The sequence below is a fragment of the Camelus dromedarius genome, chromosome 4, assembly GCF_036321535.1.
Source record: "Camelus dromedarius isolate mCamDro1 chromosome 4, mCamDro1.pat, whole genome shotgun sequence".
Lineage (NCBI taxonomy): Eukaryota > Metazoa > Chordata > Mammalia > Artiodactyla > Camelidae > Camelus > Camelus dromedarius.
Window position 1 is genome coordinate 19,083,219 of NC_087439.1, and position 20,197 is coordinate 19,103,415.

The 20,197-nt window shown below is 40.5% G+C and overlaps 1 long non-coding RNA gene across 1 annotated transcript in view; it reads left to right on the forward strand.

Moving 5' to 3' along the window:
* Positions 1–20,197, forward strand: part of LOC135321207 (uncharacterized) — a 352,339-nt gene that overhangs the window by 221,529 nt on the left and 110,613 nt on the right. The window contains exon 7 of the long non-coding RNA XR_010380771.1: positions 12,551–12,670. This is a non-coding gene — a long non-coding RNA (uncharacterized LOC135321207). The remainder of the gene's footprint in view (positions 1–12,550; positions 12,671–20,197) is intronic.

Genomic DNA, 20,197 nt, shown 5'->3' on the forward strand with positions numbered 1-20,197 from the left:
GTGTCTCATGCCTGGACTGTTGCAGTGGAAAAGGCTTAAATCTAAGCTGCACTTTCCTACTGGACTGATTTCCCTACGATGGTAGTCATTCCACTTTCCCGCTTGAAAATCGCCTGTGATGTATCATCTGTGGCAGCAGTCACTGTGGACAGCAAGTAATATAAATCTGTAAAGTCGTTGAATGTGAGACACTAGACTCTAAACTGCTTGCATTGGGACCAAACACCTTTAAAAAAAAGACATAACTTTATCCAATTTTTTTATTCAGTGGACAATGGAAACCAATTAACAGCTATAAACGTTCTATAATATGTGTGATGATCTAATAAGCAAATTCTCCATTTTTTGTTATTGAACTTTAGTTGATTTACATTATGTTAGTTTCAGGTATACAGCAAAGTGATTCAGTTATATGTATATATTCTTTTTCAGATTCTTTTCCGTGATAGGTTTTTACAAGATACTGAATATAATTCCCTGCAGTATACAGTAAATCCTTGTTTATTTTATGTATAGTACTGTATATCTGTCGGTCCCATACTCCTAATTTATCCCTCCCCTCCTTTCCACTTTGATAACCGTAAGCCAAACACCTTTTAAAACACTGGGCATTTCAAGTAAAAATCCACTGGTCGGCTACCAGTTTATTACCAATGGCCTTTAAGACAAAATCCCCACTTTTTAATCTTGGCATTCAGGTCATCTAAAATTGAATCCCTAGCTAAGTTCTCCCTGTCATCTCCTCATCACTGTCCTTCTGGAAGCCTCTCATTCAGACTTAGGCCTTCATTCTCCCCCAGTGATTTTGACCCCATGGTCTTTGTCTTCACTTTACCCCAGGACTTTTGTCCATTCACTCTTACGTGTTACTTGGTGACCATGACCCAGCTCTAGTCTCTCTTCCTTGACAAGGCACTTTTGGGACCACATGGGAGAGACTCTCTGGCTTGAGAGAGGGTTCAGGCTCCTAGATCATCCTCCCCAGGCATTCGCCACTCCTTAGCTTGAACTCTGCTGGGACAAATACCTCACAACTTGCTAAGATGGCTCATTGCCGCTGCTGGGCAGCATTGCTGGCTCCATGTCCTGCCATATGTTTAAACAAATCTTATCATCCTAACATCTATTTTTTTGACATCAGATGGTACAAGCCTGCTTTTTCCTTTTGAATATAGGAAGAACAATGGTCATGTCCTCCATCTTCTCAGAATCCTCTGTATCTAAAACTCCCTCTGTCTTTCTCAAATCTTGGCTGTGTTCTTTAAGAGATCAGATGCAGTGTTTTGATTGTCCAAGCCAATTCTAAAGGTCCATAAGGAAACACTTGGCTTTTAGCAGTGCACAGGTGGTTGACCAAAGGAGGAAAAAGTGGCGAGAAATATGAAGGGGACACAATTCATAGAGCAGAGAAGCCATTCCATTGAAAAGCCTTCCCCACAGAGTAATAACGTGTATGTGTGTGTGTAAGGGGAGGTCCTTGTGCAGGGTAGAGTTGGGGAGTTATGAGTGTGTGTGAGTGTGTGTAGGGGGTTGCTTGTGCTGGGGTGGAGTCAAGGACTTGAGAGTGGGGTGGAGGTTCTTCTGAAACAGCCGCCTCAGGGAACCTGAAAAAATCTGTTTTGCTGATAGCTCATTTGATCTAAATCTATAGATTAGGCAGCGGCCAGAGTGGATGTTGGTGTTTTTATTCATCCCCTGGCACTGATTATCTGTGGCACTTTCTTGGCAATTAACCTTAATCCTCCTTGTGATATTGTGAGCTGCTGTGTCATCGTTGGCCATGTTATTGAACCTCCCACGGTGTCTATTGTTTGCCTAGGTAGAGAGTAACCCCCTCCAAGGAAGGGACTGTGGTCCTAAGTCTGGTGTCCCTTATAACTCCTAGTAGAGTTGGGGGCAGAACCCAGGTGCTCACACACATTTGTTGCCAGACTCTCAGGGGATGGAAAGAACCGTAAATACAACAGAACAACTGCCTGATGGGCTCTTCAGGTTAAATCAGACCATTACAGGTATCATTGCAGCTCAGGGTTAAAGGACTTGAAAGGCTATATGTGAAAAGTCTTCCATTTAACTGAGAGGTGTTTCCCTGTGGCTTCTACCAATTAGTCTACACGGAACAAGGATTTGTATTCCTTAGCGGGGCCCTTAGGCTTGACAGCCATTATGTCTCTTTTCATAGATGCAGTGTGCGTATGTCCGTGTATCTGTGTGTATGTAAGTGGTGGGAGCACCATCTTACCTGTGGTAAACCCTTGTAATAATGGGCCACGCCAATCAAGGGGTCAACAAGTAATGAAAACTTTTACATTGCAAAAGCAAACTTAATATATAATTCACATATTCAAAAGGAGAATATGAAAAAGGAGATATGACTTTGCCTTTAGTCATGTTGGGGTTTAGTTAGAATTTTTATTTGCACTTCCTCTTTTCTGTATCTACTGGTATACATTTAAATTATGGGCCTTCAAATAAAAAATTTTTTAAATCTCAAAAAGAACTTCTCTGTTGTCCTGAGGTGATGATAAGTAAGTGGAATCCCAGCAGAGGGGCTTCCATTCTTTGGAGACCTCATCTCAGGAAAGACTAAGTTGGGCAATAATTTCCATTTTTTTGTCTCTTGTTCTCACTTTCTGAAGGCTTCCAGTATAATCCCGTGCCCTGTCTGGACAGTGAGCTCCATTAGGACTGCCTATCACCAGGCCCCTGCTGAGCTAGACATATTATTCAGAAACGGTGCCCAGCCTACTAGAAGGGAGGCAGAATCTGTGCATTTAAGCTTTGATTTCTGCTTCAGGCATGAGCCAGGACAAGAAAGGATGTAAATTCAACAGAAACAGACTTAGAAAACAAACTTATAGTTACCAAAGGGGAAAGTGGGGGGCGGGTAGAGGATAAATTAGAAGTTTGGGATTAGCAGATATAAACTACTATATATAAAAAAATGGATAAACAACAAGGTCATACTGTATAGCACAGAGAACTATATTCAATAGCTTGTAATAACCTCTAATGAAAAAGTATATATATATGTGTATTTATATAACTGAATCACTATGCTGTATACCAGAAACTAACACAACATTGTAAATCAACTATACTTCAATTTAAAAAAGAATGTAAGTTAAAAAGGGCCCATAACTTGTTCATCAGTATATTCCTTGTGCATTGGCCATTAATTGAAAAGAATAAGTTTATTTTCTTCTGAATATTTTTCTGTTTTCTAAGTTTTCTTTAGTGAGCATATATTCATTCATTTACTCCTTTATGAAGCATCTACTGCAGTACGTACATTGTGCTCAGCATGTGCTGAGTACTGAGTAACCAGTAAGTAAAAAAAAAGTTCCTGTCCTGAAGGAGAACAGTTCATTTTAGTGGGCGATGCCTACATGCCAGGTACTGCACCAAGCATTTTACTTATGTGATCATTTATTCATCACAAGAATTCCATGGTGTAGAAATCATGATCCTCATTAAAAGGTGAAGACTCTGAAGCTTAGATTAAGCAACTCTGCCAAAAGTCAGTAAGTAGCAGGACCAGGGTTGGAGCTTGTGCTCAGTTGTCTTCCTGGTCGCCCGTATTTGGTGTCTCTTCCCCATCCTGTTGACCTCGTGCAACGCCATGCAACTGACTTTGACCAGTGAGAGAGTGGACGAGGTGTCCTTCCTGAGCAGCAACTTTAAGATCAATCAGTTTGATTGTTCTCTGCCACGATGACAGTTCCAGGTAGAGGCTGCTCAGTGAGCCTGGCTTCCAGAGTGAAGATGACAGAGAGCATGGCCACAGACCATCTGTAATCAGCCCATGGAGTGAATGAGAAATGATCCGTTGCTGCTGGAAGCCACTAAAATCCTGGGGTCATTTGCTCTGCAGCATGACCTTACGGCTGACACAGAATCTTAAAACCATTAGACCAGAGTGTCTTCTTTTATATTCTTCCTCTAATTAGGAATAAAAACAATAGAATTTGGAGAAAGCATCACCTGGGCAGGATTTTTTCAGTGTAAAATGTTTATGTGAATGTCAAACGGTTTTCTTTCTTGTGCCTTATCTGCTCCCATCCCTCCACTGTTCAAATCTTCCGTAACTAGAGAGGTTGACTGATCATCACAGGACTCATCCTGCATCTTGCTGTCTTGGCCCTTGCTGATACCACTGTCTGGAATGTTTTCTCATTGAATTCAATTCCACAAGCATTTACTGAGTTCTTTGGAATGTCTGTTAACCTGCCCCTTTGAAGTCCCCAACTCCTACCTCCTTCATGAAGCCATCTCTGATGACCCCAAGCCCATGTGCCCTCTCCCGCTCTCCTCTAGACTCTAATGTCATTATTTGCCGTACATTATATGTTAGCTATTATCGTTTTTAATTGAAATGAAACTCACATAACAAAATCTACCATGTTAACCTCTTTAACGTGGACACTTCAGTGATTTTTTAAAATGTATTTACAATGTTCTGCAACCACCACCACTATCTACTTCTAGAACACTTTTATTGTCCACAAAATAACATCATACCCTTTAAATAATCACTCCCCATTCCTCTCTCCCCGCTGCCTTTGGCCACTACTAATATACTTTTTTCCTGCATGGATTTGCCAATTCTGGATATTTCACATACAAGGAATCATATAAATGTGGCCCTTTGCATCTAGCTTTTTTTTGCTTCATATAATGTTTTCAAGGTTCTTCCATGTTGCAGTATATATATGTGTGTGTGTGTCTGTGTGTGTGTGTGTGTGTGTGTGTGTATTAGTACTTCATGCCTTACTATGGCTGAATCATATTTCATTATATAGATATACCACATTTCGTTTATTCATTTGTCTATCGATGGACATTTGGGTTGTTTCCACCTTTTGGCTCTTCTGAATGGTGCTGCTATGAACACTGGTGTACAAATTTTTGTGTGGATATGCATTTTCTTTTCTTTTTTTTTTTTTAGTACATACCTAGAATTTCTGGGTCATAAGCTACCTCTGGCTTTTTAAATCTCTGCCTTTTATTTTCTCTACGAGATTGTGGACTCTTAGGAGCAGGAGTCTTCCAACTCTCTCTATTTGTGCTGCTGCAAAAATTCATTCCTTTGGCAAATGTGTGTTGTGTTCTGTGTCTACTTAGTGTCTGGTACTTCCCAGCCATTGCAGGTTGATAATTACAGAGTCCTAACCTATAATCTGAGAGGTCAAATGGTCTGGCTTTCCATCCAGTAGAAGAATCCTATCTGGGTCATCTGGTCTTTGTATAAACATTCATCCTCAAACCATACAGCTCAGCCCCTTAAAAATAATTTCGATAGCATTTTGTGATTACAGAAACAGTATATGCTTACTGTAGAAAGCTTGAAAGTAGAAGAACATATTTAAAAAAAACAAAAATTATCATCCATAATCCTATAGCCCACTGCTAGCATAGTACTAAAATTCCTTTCAGACTTTTTTCAGTCTGATACAAGCATTTCATGTAATTGGAATCATCCTGTATTTATCAGATACCTCTTGTGCATTGCATCCCATCTTCTCGTTGTCACCAGCCACAGTGATGTGGGCTTCAGCCAGTTTCTAACAGGTGTAACCTGACAGCCTCACCTCAGGCACACGCCACGTGCCTCTCGCTTCTCTGACACGGGGGTGTCGGCGTGTGACACATCTGAGGGAACCGCTCAGCAGGTGCAACCCTAACCTTTGACCAAACATGCCCCTTTGTTTCCTGGGCTTCTCAGAAAGAGACAAAGCAGTTAGTTCCTCTTGTGGTGGCCAACACGATATTTCATCTTTATTTCCTCTCTCCCTTCTCTGCTGTTCAGTCCTCCTACTTCTCTGCTTTGCTTCCTGGGATCATATTCCTGAATAAACCTCCCACACATCAAACTCTGTTGTAGATGTTACTTTTGGGGAAACACAAGCTGAGACATTATATGTGCAATTTCAAACACAGATTTTATTTAAACATTATGCCATGAATTTAGGATGGATATACATTTCTCTAGATGTCAATTATAATGAATATACATGTATGCATATGTATATATGCACATATAAAATATATATATATATGCCTTCACCATGCTTTCTTCCAGGATCTCCCTGTATCAGAGGGGCTGGAAGCCTAGGACAACATGTCCCAGAATCCTTTGCCAGCTGGGTGCTAATTTAGACTCTGTCAATGAGAGGACTCAATGTGATTGGAAAGCAGGGAGAAGCAGAAATAGTATTGTTCCTCCAGCACTGAGGAGCGAGGAGGTTTAGGTGAATGTGAATTTTACAGCATATGGTGATTGTAAAGTTTTGCAGCAGTAGAATCACATGCAGTTGCAAGAAATAATACAGATAAATCTTGCATACCTTTTACCATTTCCGCCAATGGTAACATTTTGCAGGATGGTAGTGTGATATCACAATTAAGATATTGATATTGGTACAATTCAGTGATACTGTTCAGCGTTCCCCAGTTTTACTTGCACTAATTTGTGTGTGTATTTAATTCCACAAAATTTATTAACGTTTAGAGTATACAGTTCAATAGTTTAGTATATTCATGAAGGTTTGCAGTCTTCACTACTATCTAATTCTAAAACATTTTCATCAATCACAAAAGAAACTCTGTACCCATTAACAGTCACTCCTCCCACCAACTCTAGGTAACCATTAATCTCCTTTCTCTCTGGATATGCCTATTCTGGACATTTCATATAAATGGAATCATACAATGTGTGATCTTTTGTGACTGGCTTATTTCACATAACATAAATAACATTTTCAAGATTCATTCATGTTGTAGCAAGTATCAGTATTCATTCCTTTTAATTGCAGAATAATATTCCGTTGTGTGAATGTACCACATCATTTCATCCATTCCTCAGATGATAGCATTTGGGTTGCTTCCACTATCAGACTATGATAAATTATGCTGCTCTGAACAGTGATGTGCAAGCTTTTGCGTGGACTCATGTTTTCATTTCTCTTTGGTATATACCTCTGAGTGCAGTTGCTGAGTCACAGAGTAGCTCCATATCGAACCTTTCCAAAAACTTCCAAACTGTTTTTCAAAGTGGCTGTACAATTTTATAGCCCTACTAGCAGTGTTTGAGGATTCCAGGTTTTCCACATCCTGCCCCAAACTTGTTACCGTCTTATCTTTTTGATAGTTCTATACAATTTTACCACAGGTGTAGGTCCATGAATGCCCCACCACAGTCAAGATACTGAACAGTAAGTACCATCACCACAAGGACCCTGAATGTTGCCGTTTTGTAAGCACATCCACCTCCTTTTTATGCTGCACCCTCCAACTCCCACCAACCCCTGGCAATCACTAATTTGTTCTCCATCTCTAAAATTTTTGTCATGTCAAAAATGTTATGTACAATGGAATCACACACTAAGTAGCCTTTTGGGACTGACTTTTATCACTCAGTATAATTCCTTGGAAATGCATCCAAGTTGTATGTATCAATAGTTCGTTTCATTTTATTGCTGACTAGTGTTCTATGGTCTGAACACAACATTGTTTGTTTAAGGATTCATCTATTAAAACATATCTGGGTTGTTTCCAGTGTTTGGCCATTACAAATAATGCTGCTGTAAACATACATGTACAGGGTTTTGTGTGAACGTAAGTCTACATTTCTTTAGGATAAAGGTCCAACAGTGTGGTTTCTGGGTTTTATGGGTTTTATGGTCCACAAATGTTAAGCTTGATTAAAAATTGTTGAATTGTTTTCCAAAGTGGCTCGACCATTTTACATTCTCATCAGCCATGTATGAGGAATCCAGTTTCTCTGAATCTTCACTAGCATTTTGTATTGTCACTCTGTTGTTTATTGTATCTTTACCTAATCTTTGTTTATTGTATCCTTCTGTTTGCAAAATTTCAAAAATTCATCTTGTTGAAAAAAGAGCCCTTTTCATTCATGGCAGTGATCTCCATGTTACGGTTAGGAAAGTCTTTTAAACTCTGATATTATGAAAGCGATTTCTTTTATTTTCTTCTGATATTTTTATGGAGAGGCAATGTAGGGTAGTGGAGTTGAGAATGGTTGGTATGCTCTCTGTAGTGAGATGTCCTTCATTCCAGCCCTGGCTCTACCACTTGGCTACAGTGCCCACTTTGGTTTACATGCTCCTGTAAACTTTGCTCTTTTCTTAAATGGTATCACCTGTCCTTCAGCTGTTACTAGGTGATTTTTTTTTTCATTCTGTTTTCATCTTTGTCATCCTGGAGAACATCCTGCAAGAAGTTCTCCAGTTTGACAGTGTCTGTCTCAAGATGACATAGCCAGACCTGAGCACTCCACCTCAGATAAATTTTGGTAGTGCAGAGAAAGCACGTCTTGAACTGAGCTGTTCTGCACACCATCAATGTTAGCCAACATTACACTGCCTTTTGGATGCAACTGTGTTAACCCCTTGGCCATTATTTAATTTATGAAAGTAAAACCTCATCATTTTCACATGAACTGCTATTAAATTGAGATCTTCTATCCTACATTTCTGCATGTAATTTAATGATTGTTATCTGTTCCTGGGGTAGTTCCTTTGATTAATGTGTAGGGGCCCTATTTATTCATATTAATGCTTTTCATCTTAATTTCTATTTTGTCTTATAAAAATATTACTGTGTTAGAAATTTTCTGCTAAGATTTTTCCTACATTTTTAAAACTTTTACATTATTTTCAAATTTCCAGTAGTGCTAGGTTTGGGGGGTTACTTGTGTATAATGTATAGCTGTTTTTTTAAATACTATTTGATACTCTGAATTTTAACAAGTAAGCTTACTCATCTGTATTTGCTGAAAAAATTGATATACTTGAACTCATTTATGTCATCTATTTTATGCTTTTGTCATTCCTTCTTTTCTTCTTTCCTGTTTTCTTCCCTTTCTTTTTTCTCCTGTTTGCAAGTTATAGATTATATTTCCAGCTTCTAAGTGCTAATCTGTCACAATGTTAACATTCCTTCCTAATTTTTTAAAGCCTAAGTTTATTTAATATCTTCATCCTATTCCAAACCTATATTTCTTCTCTTCTTTCTGTAGCCCCAGGGAAGAGCTTTCTATTTTTCTAATTAAAATAATCTTATTAGTTTCAATTCATCCTGCTAGGCTGATGAATGATTGTGAGGTCGTGATCCAGTCCTCTAAGTCCTCTTTCTGTTTGGTGTCATCTTCAATTTTAATATGCATGAGTTTATGGGAGTCATTAATTAAAAAAAATCACTAACCAGTCAGAGCTGGGTTCAAGGCCCTGTGTTTCCCATTTAGGAACTCTGAGCCTCGGGGATGGAAGGGTGGAAAGTCAAACACGAAAATCCACTCTCCTGAATCCTATGAGCCGTGTCTAACTAGGACCAGCTTTCTCTTCCTTGACTATTACAAGACGATTTCATCACTTTTCCCCTAAAGTTCTTATCACATCCACTCCATCATTCAAGGCTGACTGTTGGTCAAAATTAATTGAGGGAAAGCTGTTCCTCTCATTTCTCCCTGATTCTTCTGACTGATGAAATTGTCAATGATGCAAGGCAGGAATCCATCAGAATCTCAGCCTGCAGTTGAGTGAGACGGCAGGCCGATGTCTGGATAAGAGTCATGTAGCTGCAGTGGGGTGGAGTGGGGTGGAGTGGGGAGGGGAATAAATGTACACAGAAAAGACATGTGTGCCTTCCAGCATGGTGTAGTAGATCATGACACCTGGGAGGGAGGACACTTGGGCTGTCGCCTTGGCTTCTGCTGATGGTATCAAATATCAGGTATTGAAAACTCTGTGCATTCATACACATACAGATGCTAGATGTGATTTAGTTACTGTGGAGATTTTCCCTCACTTTTTAACCCCTTGCAGTCTCTTTTGTTTTCACACTTCTGTTGAAACTGTCTTCTCCTCCTTGACCAAAACCCCAGAGCCTATTTTTTGTCCTAATCCTAGGAACCTCTCTTTTGTATTCAGCATCAGGGACCCTCTGTTTTCTTCCTGAAATCCCTTCCTTTTTTGTTTCTCTGTCACTGTATTGTCCTGATGTCCCCGGCCCTTTTCCTTTGCTGCTGCCTCTTGTCCCTTCCCCCTGTTCCTTAAGTGTGGGATTCCCCCAGGCCAGGCACCGCCCCAACTGCCTGCTGGGTGTCTTCCTTCTGCTCTTTAAAAGTCAGTGTGCCCCACGTGAAATTCTTCACAGTATACCCAAAAAGAATTTATCCTCCATTTCTCTGTTTTCCTTAAGAGTATCATCATTTCATCAGTGATGTCAACTCAAGATCCTGAGCCCTAGACTTGGGTGCTGACCGGTCTCCAGTCTAATTAGGAATTAAATAAGTGCTGAGTGCCCGTTGGTGGTACTGGGTTGTAGGCTTTCCCATGGAAGAGCTTAGGGCCTGGAGGATCAGCATGAGAATACCGTATAACCTTGGCTGCAGTCAGCAGGTTAATGTGCCGTGGTAGCCCAGAGACAGGAGAGAGGGGACCATGGCACATATCCATGGAAGACCTCCCAGGTGCCATTTCCTGTGCCAAGCTTGTCATATAGAGCATGTCAGGTGAAGCTTATGACCCTCTGAGGTAGATAATACAGCTGAGGAAATACAAGTTCAGTGGGGTCAGGGTTATAGGACCACATAATTAATGCTGGAACCAGAATTCATAATGAGATTTGTTACTTTTTTCAAGACAACATTGCTCTCTGGGTTGTCACAGAGGAGGTGACAAATGTACTTTTAACCATTTCCAGGTTAAATTCTCAGTAGTTCATATTTAGAACAGTTTTTTTTTAGGGTAGGAAATAAAAGATAAAAAGGTACAGAGGTGTGAAAGGTATAAAAGTAGAAATAAGGAACGTAAGTTGGGGAGGAAGTTTAGGGAGCGAGATGCATGTCAGCTTTTGAACATGTTGAGTTTGGGGTGCTCGTGGGCCCTTCACATTGGCAGGCCTGCAAATAGTAGGAAAGATGACTTTGGAATTTAACCAAGAGATAGGGAATTAGAAATTTAAATGTACATCACCAGTGCAAGGTAGGGGTTGGAGCCATGGAGTTTGTAAAATTATCTAGCTGGGAGGGCTAGGGGCCAACATAGAAAATGTATGAGCAAGGAACTGTGGAGAACAGGATGATGGAGAGGGAGCTGTCAGAGAAGCAGGGAGCCGCAGAAGAGAGCAGATGATGAAAACCAGCTAAGAGCCCAACAGGATTTGGCAAAGGGATGATTTGGAATCAGGACTGAAAATGGCGATTGAATCTGGCAATGTAGCAGGTCACCGGAGAAATGGGCGAGAACAGTTTTAATTTGGAGGTGGGAGGTGGAACGGAAGTTTCAAGGGGCTGACACATGAGCAGGAGGTAAAGAGCAGAAAAAAAATATGGCAGTGGGCTATCCTTTTAGGATAAGAAAGTCTGAGTTTCTCTATGTGGTGTCTCCTCCCATTTTCAGGGCCCAGCGCAAAAACAATCTCACCTATGAAAGTTCCCCCCACACCCGTTTCCCTCTCTGTGTTTCCAGGTCATTCTTGCCTCCATTGTAACACTGACCACAATCCAGTCTGTGTTTGTTATTTGAGTACAGCTTCCAGAATTAGACTGTAAACTCCTCGAAATGTGAGACGCTCTCCTTGGTGTCACCCAGCAACACCCAGCCTTGAACACAGTGGATGCTCACTAAATACTTTGTACACTCATGAAATATTTACTGAATTGAGTTAGTTAGAGGCCATGATTACAGAAAGCAATGTAAATTCTTATAATAATTCTAGTGAGGTTTACTTTTTTTTTTTTTTGAGGAGAGAGAATATATGCTGAGTAAATAAAATGTAGATAGGTTTTCTGACTGGATTTCTTCCAGATAAATGAGTCTGTGTTCTCAGCTTAACTTGATCAATGATTGTTTCAGTACTTTAAATATTTCGTCTACATTAAACCACACAATTAACATGAAATTTTGTTCAACTTGATGTTTTCTTCAATTTGTTAAAGTTTTTCAGCCTATTTATTTAGGAGTTTTGACTTTGCTGAGAAATGAGCTTTCAGGGGTTCCCCTCAACCTCAGTGCTTTGGGCAGGTTTGAGGTCATGAAGTGGAGAAGGGATGCTAACCAAAAAGAGGGGAACATTGTCGTGCAGTGTTCTAGAATGCACTGGACTTAGAGTCAGGATATCTGATTTCTGGTTCCAACCTCGCTCCTAATTAGCGGTGCTGCCTTACTCAGCTGTCTCCCTGTATCTTGGTTCCACGTCTTCAATGTAAGGCAGTTAGACAAGATGTGTCTAAGATCATCTTTCCTATTTTTAACATTTTGTGAATCTACGAAAAAGATTTTTATAATTGTATTCTACACAATATTTCTACCTCATGCTTGCTGCTTTCCAATATCCATTTGGCAGTGACCATGGAAGTACTGAAGGAGTAAACTCAAAATTGGCTCCTTCCCTCCCTCCCCTCCACCTTAACCCTGCCTTGCTGTCATATGAACTAAATGCAATTCGATGGACCCACTTTGATCACTGAATTGAAAGCTCTGCAGGGAAAGGGACTGTGTCTAATCTCCTGTGTGTTTCATCCCAGAACCATGGTTCCAGATCCTGCATGCACTGTTCAGCCTGTTTGCTTAACTGACCGTTTGACGCGCTTGACTGTGTTGAATCCGTGTGGTGACGTGTTGAAGGTGCATTCTCAGTTTGGCAGGTAATTTATTTGTTGCTATTGATTTTAATTATGTACTGTATTTCTGTAAATATTCTACAGAGACCCAGAAGCTTCCAAAAGCACATGGGATAGATATAGACATAGATATTTAAGACTGAAAATAAAAACCAGCAGAAGAGAAGACAATCCCCAGTAATGACTCTCTGTTACATTTTCTATCACAATTTAGGTGACAGCTCCTGCTGCTTCTGGCCTCCTGAATTCTGAGCAATTTCTCAGCTGGGTTCTGGGAATAAAGTAGGGGTGGGTGGATAGTAAGAGCCTTCTTATCTGAATGTGACAGGATGGGTAGTTGTTTTAATGTAAAGACTGGTTAAAAATGGGAATCTGAAGAAATGATGCCTACTCAGCGCGAACATTTTATTTCAGTTTAAAAACCTGGGAAGGCATATTTTTTTTCTCAATCTTTTGATTTAGGGTCAAAGCCTTACTCTTCCATACACATTATCAAAACAGGAGCTTTCTCTCTCGAGGAGGGGAAACCTAGCTCCTTGCAATGCACAGAAACCTAGATATTTATAGTAATTTTCCCAGGTTTTAAAAATTTGTTCACCTTCCTCTCAACCTGCCTTTGGAATCTTTCCATAGTTTACAACCTCGTTTTTATAGAATTAACTTTCTTTTTAAGCTCACATTTTATCAATTTTTGTAATAGTTATAAAATTTCATATGCATTTAAAACTTTGACAGGGTAAGGAACAAATTCACATGCTCTTGGCAGGCACAGGATACAACAGGTGGGCTCAAAAGCGTGAGGGCTCCAATACGTGGCCTCTTAGCCACGTGCCTGGATTGTGCCGCAGGCATCAGCCACTGTGCTTTGTAGAGCAATTGGACGGTGCCAAACCTGTTGATTTGGTTAATGGAGATCTCTTATAAGAGTGTCGGCTGTACATTGAAAGTATCTCTTCAGCCCAAAAGCCAGAGATATTCTTGATCTTGTCCAGAAGATCAGCTTGTGGACCAAGCTGATTTTTGTCTGGTACTTACCCCATTGATTGGGCACACTCAGGGGTTGATTTTCTTCTCCTGATCTGTGTAGCCTGCTCATGGGCAGGGGCAGCTGACTCAGTGCTTATTAAGCACTGAGATTACTGAGATCGTCTTGGACAAATCTTGATCACTGTCACCACTGGTGATAAATATTTCATTGCACTTACAAATGGGAGGGATTATGTAAGATGCTGAGAATGCAGAATATGAATTGTGGTTTCTGCTCTTAAGAAGCATGAAATCTAGTTGGAGAGGAAGGATGCTTATGTGTAGAAATGTACACACATATGGAAAGACAATAGTATGAATGTATGCAAATTCCCAAATGAGTTGTATGGATAGTAAGGGCTGTAGGAATTCAGACAGTTGGACTGACTGTTATAGTCCTAATCATGTTCACACACAGGGCTTAAATCACTCTTAATGTATCTTGTGGTATATTTAGACATAGGTAGGATAACTGGACTTGGACAGGAGCATTCTAAGAGGGGAATGGACATGGTAGTGGACAAATCACTGGGTAAGAGCAGATGCAAAGTGAGATCCATGTCATGTGCTGGGAAAAGCCTAACCCAGATGGTAGAAGTCAGTGTTCTGAGCACCTGCACACAGGCCACGGGTGCTAACAAACATGGTGTCCTGCCATGGGGCTTCTGGGGCCCATATTGTGATAACCTACAATGAAAAAGAATATTAAAAAGAATATATATCTATATATGACTAAATCACTATGCTGTACACCAGAAACTAACACTGTAATTAAATGGTACTTAAATAAATAAATTAATTAAAAAATAAAAGTAGAAGGAATTAACTATAAAAAAAAGAAGATAAATAGCAAGGTCCTACTGTATAGCACAGGGAACTATATTCAATACCTTGTAATAACCTATAATGAAAAAGAGTATACATATAAATATATATACACATATAACTGAATGTTGTACACCAGAAATTAACACAACATTGTAAACTGACTATACTTCAATTAAAAAAAAAAAAAGATATTGGGGCAGGCAGGTGAGATTTTCTGAGGAGATAAGGCCCATGCCCCAGTGCAGGGTTCATGGGGACTGCCAGCGAAATGTAACCAAATTGAGGACTCTTGTCATTAGACATTTAACCAAGGAAGGGAGGCTGAGTTACTTTGGGACTAGAAAGTGGCACGAACTTCCCTTTGTCCCTGTCTCCCACTCCTATTCTAGGAAGGAAAGCTTTTACAGTTTGTGCTTTTCCCCTTGAGGATGTGTGTGACCAATGGAAAATGGGGCTCCTTCTGGGTCAGTGTTTGTCTGCTCTGAGCCCCAGACAAGTCTCCTGTTTAGGAACGAACTTAGAGGAGCTGTGCTTAGTCTCAGATTGTCATCTGGAAAGGATGAGTAGAGTGTCATCCCCACAGGCTCGCTCCATGGTGATCGATCCGTGACTCCTGTCCTTCAAAACGTGACTGCTCCACCCCACCTCAGAAGCAAAAATAAACTCTTTCTTAAGCTTATCTTTTCCTAAGACAGAGAATGTAATTATTATTTTCTTCACTCGTTTACCTTATTCAGTAAAGCATTTGGCCAATACTGAAGTCAAAACCTATTTCTAGCTGGATCTCATTGAGTCATCTATACTTTCTCTGATTCCTTTTATGTTTTAAGCCATATCAGAAACTCAATATCTAACTCTAAACAGAGTGATATTATTTTCAAGGTGAAATAATTATAGCACTCTTCAGGGGAAAATGCTTTCACACAAGGTGACTCCTGGTTTTCTCTCCCTGCATCTCTCCTGAAAGTGATCACAAAAAACAATATTAAGAAATTCCTCTATTTTGGGAGCAATTCCAGTCAGGCCTGAGATTGGGTTCTGCTAAGGAATATCAGACCTGGAAAATGGAACTTTGATTTCTTTTGTGGCACAGTTCACGCAGATAAATCCACTGGCCTCTGTGAAGGAGGCAGGCTGGGAGCTGAAGCCTGTGGAATAGTCTGGGTGGTGTGTAACTGGCAAAAGAGGTCACTTTGACCTGCTGGCATCCTCACTTCTCGTTGTGGGATCACCAGTTTTTCACAGTCCTGTGGGGACTTGGGGGTTACATTTCTGTGTGGGAGTCTGTCATGTTTCCTTTTATGTAACATCCCTGAGTGGCATTAAAGGAGCTCTACATCTGTGTACTGTCTGTCTTCCCCATGAGAGTACAAGCGCATGACTTTCATAGGTCTTCCATACTGTCTAGAACAGAGTCTGCACATACAGGGCACTCGATAAATATCCGTAGAGTGAAGCGTTCTCTAATTGTGCATATTGGTGCATTCCCATCAGCCCACTCTCCCCTTGTGTCAGCTGCACACTGGACAGCAGTCAAGATGCCAGGCACTGGTGGGGAAGGGGTTAAGTGAGGTCCTTGATGACAGCATCACAAGGCCCTGGTGCCACAGGACCTGGGACACAGACAGGTGATCGAGGTGGGTCAGCAAGAACCCTGTTACCAGAACCGAAGCTAGGAGTTGGAGTCTAAATTCCCCCACTCTAGGTTTCAAACCCTGGGAGGGCCCCCGTCTCAGTATTGGAGCCACTGACGCCAAACTAAGCAGACACGAGTGCTGAGGGACAGAAATCAAGGCAAAGCACAATAGAGCTTTGTCTCCTCAACTCTCCTGGACAATGTAATGCCTATGAATTGATTGGAATCAGGCATCTTTGGTCCTTGTGGGACTGAGGAACAATTTGGTTGTTAAACAGCTGAATTTTGGGCAGATAATTGTTATTTAAATCTCCTTATTAAGAAAAAAATTTAAAAATCACCTCAGTACCGTTTTTGCTTGCCTCTGAAAACCAAGTGCCTCATAGGAGAAAAAAAATCTCATTTTTTCCCACATGATTCTGCAGGATACTGGGAGAAGAGAGCAAGCAACCGCCAAAGAAGTCATTTCAGGCACATAAACAGTCATACTGGCTCACAGCCTTGTATTACTCCATGAAACAGAGTATTTCTGGTGTCTGCCGTCCCATCTGTCTCCACGGCTCCACTGGAATGGGGTGTCAACTGCCCTCTTTCCTTCCTCTAATGTATGGGGTCTTTGGGCCAATAAGATCTGTCTCCTGGTTGCTAAGAGCCCAACCCTTATCAGTTTGGCTTGGATTTATTAAACTCCATTACGAGGAAATGATGAATCCCAGGGACATCAAGGCCATATGTAGTGAGTCCTGTCCTGTATTTTTAACCCGCCTTTGTGTTTGCACCTCTCTGCCCAGAATTTTTGTGTCTCTGAATTTCTAAATCACCTGCCGTCAAGCGCCCATTTCTCTTTCCCAGCTGCTCCCTTGTGTTATTTATAATAGGCCCAGGAGAAAATGTTCATTCAAATCAGACAGAGATTATGTCAGAAAAGAGAGAGATTTGGCAGTGCTATTGGGAGTCGAAATCTGTGACATTAAAAAAAAAAAAAAAAAAAAAGACTGCGGCAGAAGCTGGAAAGTTCTCTGGTCTGATGACAGGCCTTGGGCACAATTGAAGGTGTGATCCCAGAGCTTCAGCAATTGATGATTTTCATGGGAAAGAATTGTTTAAGAATAAGCAAGTTAAAATTGTTATTGTCACTTAGTTTTTTTTTCACCAGGGGCTAAAATAAGTAAGTGAATAATCTTTTGAGAAATATGACAAAGAAGCAGACACTTGGGGGAAATGAAAGCTTTCTGCTTGATCTTGTTCAATCAATACAAACTCCAGGGGTCTCCGTTCAATGAAAAACATTCAAAAAACCTCTGGCATTCCCACAAGCTTTCTGAAAACCTTAGCATAAATTCTGTAGCGACTGATGGATTTGTTTGCTCCGGAACGCTGGTGTTCAGTGTGAATTCTACATTTAAAAAGACCTTGGGACAAGTGCCCAGGACACAAGTGGATAAATCCCTTGTTTCTAGAAGTATTAATGATGCCAGTAATAATTCAGAATTTGCTGGGACTAACACTCTACCTTCAAATTTGGGATGGATGATTCCCATAGATTTGCTGTTTTGGTTCGAAGATCTGCATGATTTTTTACTGCCCTGAAACTATGTAGTTCCATGATTGATGGAGAAGCTTCTAAGTTTCTTTATCAATGCATTTTGAAGTTGAATTGCGCTAAGAACACATCTTGTTTGCAAGGCACCAACTCGGATGTTCTGTACTATAACCTGTACTCACCCATCCCTCAATATGTGCCCCTGCCACCACCCTAGTTCTGCAAGTCAGTAACCTCTGAGTCCACCTTGGTGTTTTCTCCTTTAGTCTTTACACCAGTTCATCATCAAGTCCTGCTGTTTGTTCTCCCTATACATCTCTTGAATCTGTTTTCTTCTTCCCATCCGCTGTTTCTCTCTCTCTTGGACTACTACAAGAGCCTCTTAGTGTCCTTTCTGGTAATTTTGCTCCCTACCTAGTCTTAACTCAGCCTCCCTAAGGCAACCTGTGTGCTCATTCACAGTATCAACTGTTGACATCAATCCTTGGCCTAAAACATTTTGTGGTTTCAAGTCCTATATCCTCAACGTGGCTTTCAGTGTTCTCATGATCTGACTTCTCCTTGCTTCCCCAGCCTCGTCCCATTCAGTCTCTCCTTTTGAGTCTTGTTGGCTGTCCTTCAGCAACATGCCAAGCTCCTTCTTGCTTCTGGTCCTTGGCAGATGTACTTTCCTCTACTAGGAATGCTTTTCCATCTTCCCTTCTCCCCTTCACCTAGCCAACTCCTAGTCAACATGAAAATTCAGCTTAGACTTGACTTCCTCCATGAAGTCGTCCCCATCTCTCTAGCTACATTCGGATCACTTGCTTTAAGCCCTTACAAAATACTGCACTTTCTAGTAGCACAGATCTAATATTTGACTGATAAATGCCTATTGGGTTGTAGGCTATATGAGGGCAGGAGTGGGGTCTGTCTCATTCACAAGGCCTGGAACATATCAGATGCTTAGTAAATGTTGCATGCACAAGGGACCATAGAAATGATTGTTCACCATTCCTTAAATGTGTTTTTCATGTAGAAGAAACCCAAGTAAACAGAGCAAGCTAGTCAGTATAGGTCAGTCCAAGGGGATATGAGGGTAGCTTTGATCCATGCTCCCAAATTTGAATATCAAATTGAATTTGACTCCCAAAGTGAATTCCCCAGGTACAATAAAATAACCTTTAGTTTCTCTCTCTCTCTCTATATATATATATTATATATATACACACACACACACATATATAATATTATATACATATACCTGAGTATAACATCTGCATCATGAGTGAGTAAGTTTGGTTTTAATTAGTCATCTTGTGCCAGTTCTTCTGTGGTCATTTGTGTTCAGGTGGAAATGGAAATGTAGTTGTCCTCCATTCCTTGACTTTTTTTTTTTAAGTATTTTTCAAGGTCTGTGTCTTTCTTCTCTACTTCCATATGCTTTTCAAATGCCTAGAAAGATGTTTTTGTGGCATGGAAATGCATTAGAGACATACATCTTATACTATTTTTTAATCTCCCAAAAGCCTGTCATTTAACATGTTGAAATTTACAACCATCCCAAGCCACAGTCCCTTTCAGAAATATTGTTGAGTAAAAAGTTCAAGTAAAAGATAAAAATGTTTGTTGGCCTGCCCTCATTCCAGCTATGGAAGTACTCTGGGTGACTTGCCTTGGGGCTGAATCTCAGCCTCTGTATTCAGGAGTATGCGATCATAAAAAGAACTAGGTGAGAAATGGTGCTGTGCTGTGGTCATGGGTTTGCTTTGGTGAGACAGACACCATTTCATCACATAAAATACCACGGATCTTAGCATCTGCAGAAGCTAAACCAGTTCAGCTTTCTATCGTGATACTTGGCACTTTCAAGTAATTGTTATTGTTTTGATTTGCTGTTAGCCTTGTTCTTGCTGGGGCAGAATCTCCTTGGGTTTTACAGGAAGGACCCAATGCAGCTCTGGTCTTTTGAAAGACAGGTGGAGGCTTCAAATGCTTGTGTGAAAACGGCACTCACCATGTTCCTGGGAAACTTCAGTGTTTTCATTTATTACCAGCAGGGACATTCAACATCATAAATAAATCTGAATACCTCGGTAATGAATTTAATTTACCTCTTTGAGTTGAGAATGATTTGCGGGAGAAATTTGAGAATGATTTCAGTATTTGATTTCAGGAAATATTTTATGTCTACTTATTTGCTTTTCAGAGAACTACCTTTATGTATTAGGTTTGCTGAAGCAACATTTAATAAATCATCATAGTTCTCAAAACAGATTTTTAATGTAAACTGCATTGGTCATCTGTATATTTTCCCTTTATGTATACAGTAAAGTCAGGGTTATTCAGACCATTGTTTGGTTGCTTGTCCAGTTTCTGCAGTATCATGGTCCCTGGCTTCTCCTTTCCTTTTTTCTTGTCTCTCTCTGTCTTTTGACCTGTTTGCATCTCCACAGGAGGAGGAATAGGGCCTTAGAGTCTGTCATGAAGTCAACAGATACTTATCATGTATGTATGCCTAGTACTTCCTCAGCTTCAT